Source organism: Delphinapterus leucas, chromosome 13 (genome assembly GCF_059928025.1).
Source record: "Delphinapterus leucas isolate spDelLeu-1000000601 "Yukka" chromosome 13, BTC_Dleu_Yukka2, whole genome shotgun sequence".
NCBI lineage: Eukaryota > Metazoa > Chordata > Mammalia > Artiodactyla > Monodontidae > Delphinapterus > Delphinapterus leucas.
In genome coordinates, this window is record NC_143141.1 from 87,257,253 (window position 1) to 87,268,086 (window position 10,834).

Below are 10,834 nucleotides of genomic sequence, written 5' to 3' on the forward strand. Positions count from 1 at the left end.
CCAGGAAGTAGAGGGACAGGATGAGGTCATGGAGCGGGTGTGGACAGGGGGCCAAGATGCCTAGGTTCCACACTCAGCGCTGGTCCTGACGCACTTTGCCTTCATCTGTCTCGTCCCACACAGAGCAGAAGTGCAAGTCCTTACAAGGCCCACAAGGCTCGTGAGGTTTAAGCGAGTCAGCTCCCCACCTGTCCTCCTTGCCCTTGAAGATGTGGGAGAGGGACATGACCTTGGTAATTTCTAGTCTCTTGACCCATTCAGGAATGGCGACCAACTCAGACCTTCCTAAGGAAGCCCAATTTCAGGCTGATCGTGGGGGGCAGGGGGAGGGCGAAGAGAAGCTCTGACTTCTGCTGCATTTGGAGCTTGGAGAATTAAGCCTGAGGCTCTTGGGAGCACAGAGTGGGAAGTGGAATCAACATAGAGGAAAGCAGAACAGAGATGGAGAGGGAGACTGTTAGTTAGAACTCTTCTGGCTGCAAGTGATCGACACTTAAGCATAAAGGGTGTTACTGGTTTATGTGCCTGAACAGTCCGGAGTAGACGTCCCGCCGTGTCTGCCCCCAGCACCTGCGGCGCCGTCAGCTCGGCCCCCGCCTTTGTTCTCCAGCCCGTCTCTGGGGCGGTCATTTGGCTGTGCTCCTGCCCCACCCATGTCGGCTTAATTCCTGAGCATCTTCCTATGGATGGCGGCCCCACCTTTCTCTCCCCCCTGCCCCTCCTAAGGCAAGGATGTGTGGGTGAGACCCTCCAGCTCTGCTTTGACACAGGAAACTATTCAAGGAGAGCTCAAAACAGTGCAGGAGAGGTCTAAACACCACTTAATGTTAGCTTGAACAGAAAAAAAATTCAACTGATATTTAGTTCTTTAAAATCTGAACTTTTGGGCTTCCCTGGTGGCGCAGTGGTTGAGAGTCCGCCTGCCGATGCAGGGGACGTGGGTTCGTGCCCTGGTCTGGGAAGATCCCACATGCCACGGAGCGGCTGGGCCCGTGAGCCGTGGCCGCTGAGCCTGCGCGTCCGGAGCCTGTGCTCCGCAACGGGAGAGGCCACAACAGTGAGAGGCCCGCGTACCGCAAAGAATAAATAAATAAAATAAAATAAGTCTCCCTGCAATAATAGGGAGACTGGGGACGGATGTGAGCCCTGCAGCTTTCTGGAAGAATGACGCAGACACAGTCAGTGGAAAGGCCCTGAGGTGCGTGTGTGTCTGGTTGAGGCCGAGCAAGGACTCCAGCGAGGCTGGAGAGAGATAAGAAAGGGCAGTGGAGGTAGTCAAAAGTGGCCAGATTCTAGATATGTAGTTGGAAGGCAGAACTAAGGGAATCTCTGGTGGTTTGAAGGTGGGATGTGAGAGAAGAGGAGTCAAGGAGGACCCCAAGTAACTGAGTGGCTGGAATAATAAAGAATTTAGAATGATGCTGTAGCATCAAGAAGAGGCCAGCTGTTCTCTTCTCTGTAACCCATAGCCTCTGTGGACCTTTGCCCAGTGGTCTGGGTGGCATGCCTGTGCCAGAGTTATAGGGGTAAAGACAGAAGGCAGTATGACAAAACTATTTCACAGTGTACCAAGATATGGAAGCCAGCACCTCCTTTTATTTCCATGAAGGAAAATACACAATGCTTTAAACTTTTTGTTTTGAAATACTTTTAGGCTTACAGAAGATAGTACAGAGTTTCCATACTGCACACAGCTCCCCCTACTGTTAATATATGGTATAACCACAGCACCCCTACAAAAATAAGACATTAACTTTGGCGCAATACTGCTAAAAACTGCAGACTTTACTCACATTTCCCGAGTTTTCCCCCTACTGTTGTTTTTGTGATACAGGATCCCTCCCTGTGTTTTGTTGTCATGTCTCCTTACTCTCCTCCAATCTGAGACAGTTTCTCGGTCTCCTTGGCGGTTGCCAGGTAGCTAGCTCTCTCCTTTCTCCTTGGGCCCCAGGTCTGGGCAGGAGTCTGGGGCTGGGGTGAAGCTCTGGCTGCCCACCCAGGGAGCCTGCCCAAGAGAGGAGCAGCCCAAGCTGGGTCTCCCCCTGGCCTGGGCCACTGCACAGGTCCGCAGCTCACTGGAGCTCCTAGCCCAGGTACCACCGATCCCTGGTCACCACGGCCACTTCTGATCAACAGAGCTGGGCCTGGGAGGCAGCAAAATGTCCCCCTTGTGTTGCCTGTTTCCTCAACAGAGCACAGATGGTTAAGGAAAGGGTGGCCCCTCCTGAACTCTGTCAGGATCAAAACACTGACTCTGAAATTTGCCCTGAAGCTGAAGAACACTGCAGCCGGTAAGGAGAGGCCCGTCTGCTCCTCCGCGACCCTCCCACCCTCCTCACCCTCTCGCCCCCTTTCGCCCGACCAGGGACCCAGAGTTCCACAGTGTGCAGCCAGAGAGTGAGCTGCTGGAGGCACAGTTTGGAGTTAAGACAACAGTGATGCTGCTGGCACTGTTCAAGTCAGGAAGAGGCTGATGGCCCAGTTACCATGGCAACCAAAGTTTGCTTTCAGGGCAGCTGGTGTTCGGCACTTATTTGTTGTTTTTGTGTGTGTGGGGGTTTGCACTTTAAAAAAAATTTATTTTATTTTTGGCCGCGTTGGATCTTCGTTGCTGCGTGCGGCTTTTCTCTAGTTGCGGCAAGTGGGGGCCACTCCTCATTGCAGTGCATGGGCTTCTTATTGCGGTGTCTTCTCTTACTGTGGAGCACGGGCTCTAGGCGCACGGGCTCTAGGCTCGCGGGCTTCAGTAGTTCTGGTGTGCGGGCTCAGTAGTTGTGGCGCACGGGCTTAGTTTGCTCCGAGGCATGTGGGCTCTTCCCGGACCAGGGCTCAAACCCCTTGTCCCCTGCATTGGCAGGTGGATTCTTAACCACTGCTCCACCAGGGAAGCCCTGCGGATAGCACTTTTTTTTTTTTTTTTTGGCGGTACGCGGGCCTCTCACTGTTGTGGCCTCTCCCGTTGTGGAGCACAGGCTCTGGACGCGCAGGCTCAGCGGCCATGGCTCACGGGCCCAGCCGCTCCGCGGCATGTGGGATCTTCCCAGACTGGGGCACGAACCCGTGTCCCCTGCATCGGCAGGCGGACTCTCAACCACTACGCCACCAGGGAAGCCCGATAGCACTTTTTGATCACTTACTTTGTGCCCTGTCCTTGTGTGTGTGTGTTTTTAATTTATTTATTTTTGGCTGTGTTGGGTCTTCGATGCTGAGCGCAGGCTTTCTCTAGTCGCGTCCAGCGGGGGCTACTCTTCATTGAGGTGTGCAGGCTTCTCATTGCCGTGGCTGTTGCGGAGCACGGGCTCTAGGTGCGTGGGCTTCAGTAGTTGTGGCTCACGGGCTCAGTAGTTGTGGCTTGCGGGCTCTAGCGCGCAGGCTCAGTAGTTGTGGCGCACGGGCATAGTTGCTCCGCGGCATGTGGGATCTTCCCGGACCAGGGATCGAACCCGTGTCCCCGCATTGGCAGGCAGATTCTTAACCACTGCGCCACCAGGGAAGCCCTGCTCCTCTTTCAAAACCCAGCTCTGGTGTTTTCTCCATGATGGTTTATTGACCTCTCCTAGACTTCTTAACTCACGTAAATTGTCTTTCCTCTGATTTTGTACCTATTTCACATTTCTCTCTTTACTTTAATTGTTCAACACAGCTGTCTCTCTCGCTGGTCCCTGAGCTCCTGGAAGGCAGGGATTATGGATCATTTATTTGTATATTCCCCAAATTTACCATATGGTAAGTGCTTTGCAAATGTTTGTAGAGTTGAATTAAATTGCATCTACATACAAGGGGTGTATCCTTGTTCAAACAGATTAAGCTTCTTTTCTGATGATTTCATTTTGGTATAAGTTTGCTTTCAGTTTAAATAATCAAAACATATTTGGATAAGTATTCTTGAGTGGATCAAAAATAACTTTTAATATATTCCTAGTGTTGATACTTGCAAAAAATCGAAAAGATTTTTATTTGTATAAAAATTTTTATTTGGGGCTTCCCTGGTGGCACAGTGGTTGAGAGTCCGCCTGCCGATGCAGGGGACACGGGTTTGTGCCCCAGTCCGGGAAGATCCCACATGCCACGCAGCGGCTGGGCCCGTGAGCCATGGCTGCTGAGCCTGCGCGTCCGGAGCCTGTGCTCCGCAACAGGAGAGGCCACAACAGTGAGACGCCCGCATACCGAAAAAAAATTTAAAAAAAGATTTTTATTTGTAGCCAAATAAGAGAGCGAAGAAGGAAGGGAAATGCTCTTCATATTTTATCTGTAAGGAAAAAACACAATCTAGAAGTAGAAAAGTAAAGTTGACTTTCAGATCTAGTTTCTGGTTCATACACAAGAAGGAATTTAAACATTGGGAAGGCTGATTTGTCTAGAAGAGCCTTTTTACTTTGGGTTTCGTAACTCAGCAATCTCACCTGGGGGCCCAGGTGAGCATACTGAGTTATGTGTGAAGGCAGGAATAAGTTACTAAAAATTGAAGGTGGTTAATATTAACTTCCTTTTCTTTCATGAATAAACCCTGTCATCCAGGACTAATGGGTGAAACTCAGAGCAATTTCAATTAAACCAGGGCTCCACACACTTTCTGTAAAGGGCCAGATGGTACATGTTTTAGGCTTCATAGGACAAATGGTCTCCAGGGATTGAACCCTCACCCTTGGCAGTGAAAGTGCACAGTCCTAACCACTGGACCTCCAGGGAACTCCCTTTTTTTTTTTTGACAAATGGGCTCTGAAGCAACTACTCAAACCTTCATACACTAGAAGTGTTAACTTTCTGAGAAATGTAGGAAAGTAAATTTGCTTCTTTTATTACTCAGAGATTTTATGTGGCTTATTGTATTGGTAAGGGTTCTCAGAGAAATAGAACCAATAGGATACATATAGAGATGTATATAAGAGGAGACTTATTCCAGGAATTGGCTGACAGGGTTAGAGAGGCTGAGAAGTCCCACAGTCTGCCGTCTGCAGGCTGGAGACCCAGGGAAGCCGGTGATGTAATCCAGTCTGAGTATAAGGCCTGAGAATGAGGATGGCTGACATCCACGGGCAGGAGAAGACTATGTTGCAGCTCAAGCAGAGAGCGAGAATTCTCCCTTCCCCACCTTTTTGTTCTCTTCAGGCCCTTAACTGCGTTGGTGAGGGCCTCTGCTTTACTGAGTCCAGAATCAAGTGCTAATCTCTTCTGGAAACACCCTCCCAGACACACCCAGAAATAATGTTGTACCAGCAATCTGGGCACCCTTAGCTCTGTCAAGTTGACACATAAAACTAACCGCACATCTACCATTAAAGTAACTTTTACTAAAAAAAAAAAAAATGAATATATTTAAGACTCACCTTATTATTAAACGTGTTCATGTTTAAAATACCCAGTGAGATAGAGTAGGGTGGTCTTTGAAAACTGCAAACCTGACTCTCTTACTCTCCAGGGCCCCGCATGGTTCACAGAATCGAGTGTCACTGTCTTTACCGTGGAGTATCAGCGAGGGTAGGCTGGATTATGCCACAGTAGGAAACGCGCCCAGCAGAACTCGCTTGCGACAGCCAAGGTTTAGCTCTTACCCAGGCTCCACGTCCATCATGAGATGGCCCCTCCAGGACCCTGGCTAACAGTGCTGCCGCCATCTTTAACACAGCCAGTCACTGAGGGGCTCTTTCAGCAAGACTGATTGCTCTAGCTCAGAAGAGACACACTCACTTTTGCTCATGAGTTATTGGCCAGAGATTGCTCCAGGACCACCCAATCCCCAGGGGGGAAGTACATCCCTCCCACACATCCGGGAAGAAATGTTCACAAAGCAGCGCTCACGACCGTCAGACGCGGTGTTCTAGATCTGTCATGGTATTTCTCCAGCTTCTTTTCCCATCTGTGACAGGACTAGTTTGTAAGAACATGATTAGGACTTTGTGTTTTGATCCTCTGTGTGTGTGTGTGTGTGTGTGTGTGTGTGTGTGTACAGGGATTGGGAGAAATTCTCTGGCAAGAGAGTGTAAAAAGGTTAGTTTAGAATGAAGCCGTTACCTTAATCACTGAACTACTTAAAGTGCTGGGTCAATAGTGTCAGAGGAACCAGCGGGGCCTTGGTGAGCCCATGCTGCCCTTCGTCTAGGGGGATACAGCTCTGCTCTACAGGGACAGCTTGGTGAATGGAGCGTGGGTAGACTGCAGCCTCGACTTGCTGTTTGGTCAGATACTTTTGTGCAGTGAGCAACCTGTACAACCCTACATGTAGGGCGACCTACTCATCCAGTTGAAAGTCCCATGACCTGGGAATACCCCCCAGACCCAGGCAAGCAGGAATGGTTGGTCACCCTACCTGCATGGTAGCCCTGGGTACCAGGGCAGTAGTTCCTTATACTCAGAGGTCAGTTTGTCTATTCTACTAGGTTTCTCATTTATCTGGGCATAGCTAGCTAGCATAATGAAAAGACCCTGGGTTTGAGTCCCAGCTCTGCTACTTACTAGCTTTGAGATCTTCGGTAGTTCCCCCGCTCTCCCGAGCCTCAGCTTTGCATCCGTAAAATGGAGGAAGTTGATATCCACATCAGAAGGATGTGTTGAGCGGCTCCTTCAATGAGTTACAGCCTGTAAGGGAACCAGGGCAGCTTCTCAGGAAACGGTAGTTGATGGCACAGAGGAAGAAGGTACATTCCAGAGGACAAGAGATCCTTCCCAGCAGGAGGACTTGTGCAAACAGCTCACAGGCATTCATCAGGAACAGCTGTGAGCCGGCTAGGACTTTAACTCCACTTTACAAGTTAAAGAGCTGCGAACAAAAGAGTCAGGAGACTTAACGTTTAACCTGAGCTTTAAGCGGAGACCTCTGTACCTTCAGCTGATTATCTCACTAGTTAATTCTTAGGTCTCCAGCGAGAAGTGGGGCTGTGAGCATCTTCCCAGCTCTCTGGAACCATAGGCTGCTTCTGTGCAGAACTGACCATCCAAACAGGGCAGTTTCCACATTGCAGAGTTGCCATTCATGGTGAGGATGTTTGAGGTTAAAGTTCGACATTTCATGTATGTTACACACTCTTTTTTAGCCAGTGGTATTGCAAAGGTTAACTTCTGTGATAAACAGAGCATGTTAATGGCCACATGTGCACAGGCTTCATTGCCCCCTCCTCACCATTGCCCTCTCCCCTCTCCCCTCCTGCTACACAATTTCCTCAGGGTGATAAATAACCCTAACAAAGCCTGGAATCTGAGTATGCTTTGAGTAGCCTCCAAATCTCCAACTCAAAACTGTGTTCATGGAAAGAACACTCAGCCTATGGCTTCTGTGCAGCGGCTCTGCAAGGAGAAGAGAACGGGTTCTTCAAGGCCAGCAGCCATGGATACTGTACTGCACAGTCACGACGCCTGCCCTGTCCACAGCCCCTGGGAAGGACAGTCTTTCCACACAAGCCATCACCACGGCTCAGTGGGCAGGTGTGAGCACCTGAACCTGGAGGAACGCAACTCCAGAGCGGCCAGCAAACACCCCGTCCACACACAGCTCCCCACTCCAAGTAAAAACTCAGCAGGAAAAGTCTTATTCACACAGTAGCAGAGTAAGCCACACCAGCGACCTGGTCCTTTCTCCTTACGCGTGAACAGGGTGGGGGATGACGCACTGTCCGTAGGAAGAGTCCCAGAGCCTCATCTGTCAGAAGGCTGACTCCCGTTTCCTCTCCAGCCCCTGACATCATAGCTTAGGTTGTAATTTCTCTTCCTGTTTCATCTGGCAGCTCTCTACTGTCAGCTTTCCATCTTCCAGAAGTGTGTTGAAATCTCTCATTTGTGATTTTCTCTCCCCTTTACAGCTCCTTCCCCGTCCCTTTTTTCTTTTCTGAACTTCCTTTTTTAAACTTCAATATCTTAATTTTAGGGGGGTCTCAAGTAACAAGAGAAACAAACTCTGCCTGATCTGTCATTTTGAACCAGAAGCCTGTAGATGTTTCTCTAAGCAGTGAGAACTGGTCAGCTAATGGAAAGTCTGCATCACAAATCCCACTTTCCATCCTTTGTTCAAACGGGGTATAAGTCATCCATGTTTACCGCATAGGGTGAGAATCTTTTACAGTGTTATAGAATGGGCCAAATCAATCATGATGTAAACATGCCAACTCTGAGGACTTAAGATACGTTATTTCTTTTCTTTTTTTAAAATTTTTTTATTTTTGGCTGCATTGGGTCTTTGTTGCTGCATGCGGGCTTCCTCTAGTAGTGGCGAGCGGGGGCATCTCATTGCGGTGGCTTCTATTGTTGTGGAGCATGGGCTCTAGGCTCAGTAGTTGCGGCATGCAGGCTCAGTAATTGTGGTGCACGGGCTTAGTTGCTCCACAGCATGTGGGATCTTCCTGGACCGGGGATCGAACCCATGTCCCCTGCATTGGCAGGCGGATTCTTAACCACTGCGCCACCAGGGAAGTCCAAGGTATGTTATTTCTGAATAAATCTTGCAAAGGAGTTCTGTAACTCATTAATAGTCCTTAATGAATGGTGTTGACTCTCCTTTACAACTTCTCCCACCCCTCTCAGTGGTGAAGCCATGAAACCAAATGCAAAAGCTTGGAACTTTGCAAGAAGACAATAGCAATTATATGAGATACTGCTCTCAAAAGGTATGAAGGTATCAGCAATAATTGATAGCACTGTGGCTCTCTCAAGTTACTGATTAAGCATTAAAAATAGAAACATGGCTTGCCTACATTTCAAATGCTATCTCATTTCTCATCTGAATACAAACACTATCCTTCTGCATATTCATAATGACGGGTACCTACACAATATCTCTCTCCTATGTAATAGCTAGTGATGGGTCAGGGATGGTGGGAAATCATAGAGGTTCTGAGCAGCGAGATCTAGAGGGTTCCTGAAGAAGGGCACTTGAGTGGGGCTTTGCAAGGGGGGCAGTGGTTGCCCGCCCACTGCAATGAGGGTGGTCCTCAGGCTGCGGTAAGGAAAGGACCTGCTTCATCTCCAGATGCCAGGCTAGTCCTGTTGCCAAGGGAAACATCACTCAGGACACATCTCCTGCCAAAAGTATCAACAACTGTAGTTCTCTCGCAAAGTTTAATTTATTCATTGCAGGATGTTTTTTTCCAGGAGTTTAAGCAGACAGCTCCCACCCTGGGCCTCATCTTCCACCGCCCTCACCAGCCACCACCCCAGTCACTGCATAAAGAAGTCCTCTAGCTGGAGAAGTGTGGCTGCCAGTATGGCTGCTTCCTTAAGAGGGATCAGACCCCATTTTCGAGGTCCCAATATTCCCGGGACTTTGCCAACCCCTTGGGACAAAGAGATTCTTGTTTATTTCTAGAGATGGTCTTAGGTGGCATTGGTCACGTGGGAAAACTCAGGTTGTTTGCTTGTCATGGGAAGCTTCTAATAAAAGTAGTCTGGGTTTTTAGCACAAGTAGATGGAAGCCAGGTCCCCAAATGTAGCTGATTTTAAATGCACTCTCAGAGTGGAAAGAACAGAGGCTTTGGCAGTTACACTCACTGAAGCTGAGTGAGCCAGACACGTCTGGGGAAAACAGGGTTGGAATCAAGAGCGGTCAGAAAAATCAGTTGCCCTGGGAGGTGAACACAGGGAGCTCTGGATATATTTAAACTGTGAGTCACATGACTAGACTCTACTTATGCAGTAGTAAAACATGTTTTCCTTTAAATGATTAAACTTAGTTGAACTTAGTACAAGAAAGATTTCTTTTCGCTGTGAATGTTTTTCTACCAGGTTTAAAGAGTTTCAAGATGAGATTTGTTTTCTTAAAAAGAAAACTTATATCAATAGCTTCCAAACTAGACACATCTGTGGAATCAGAACACCCAAATGACACCAAATAATGTATTTGGCCCATCTCCTGCATCTGGATGCTTAAGACAGCACATCAAAAAAATGTAAAAACAAAAATAAAGAGGAGTTACAAATACTTCCTTAGTCTCTTGATAATAAAACAAATGGATATAGACTTGAATCCCATGTTTATTCCATTGTCTTGGGCATAAAGCTTTCAATGCCTACTCCTGAAGTGATAAAATAGTAAAATTTCAAGTCTATGGTAGGGAAAGTTTAGCCAAAATTTGATTTTAACAATTATTCTGCAGTCCCATCTGGATTCAGGTTAATGTCAAGATGTGAGTTAAACCCAGGATGTTTGAGTTGTCTTGCTTTGGAAAGGTTAGATTTTTTTAAGTAAGTGAGGAAGGGAGAGAAAGAAGTCAAGTCTTAAAATGCAAAAGCACAACCAACAATAACACCACCGTGTTTGAATTAGACAGCTTCGGCCTTTTTCTTATTTGGGGCTTGGTTCACTTAAAAATAATAAACGTTTTTCTTTCTTTCTTTTTTACTATCCAATGACCAAAAGCTAGAATTAATTACGATCAGTACCTACTGGCTTTTTCCTTGGGGAGAGAATGCTTTCTCTGTCTCCTTTCAAATTTTTTCTTTCCCCAAAGTAGTTACTTTTTTAATGAGGCTCGGCATTCAAGCACCAGATCTCCTTTGGGGCAGGAGGAGAGGGACGGGAAACCCAGGGCCCACCACTGCCTGTTGCCGGCTCCCTTGCGGAAAGGCTGCAGCTGGGAGTCCGGTCCGGGAGAATCGCCCCCTTCCCTCCTTCTGTCCCGTCTTAGGTCGCACGAGGGAGCAGGGCAGAAATTGAAGGGTGGGATGCCCGGCACCTTCATCATCTTACTCCATCCTCAGAGGTATTTTTACCGTCCGGCCCCTTCCCCCAACTTAACATGTGAGGAACAGGAGGCTGGGAGAGGTGAAGTCCCCATCGCGCTCTAAGCTCGGGAGGGGCCGGGCTGTGGAGTCACCTCCGCACTCATCACCACCCCACGCAGGCCGGTC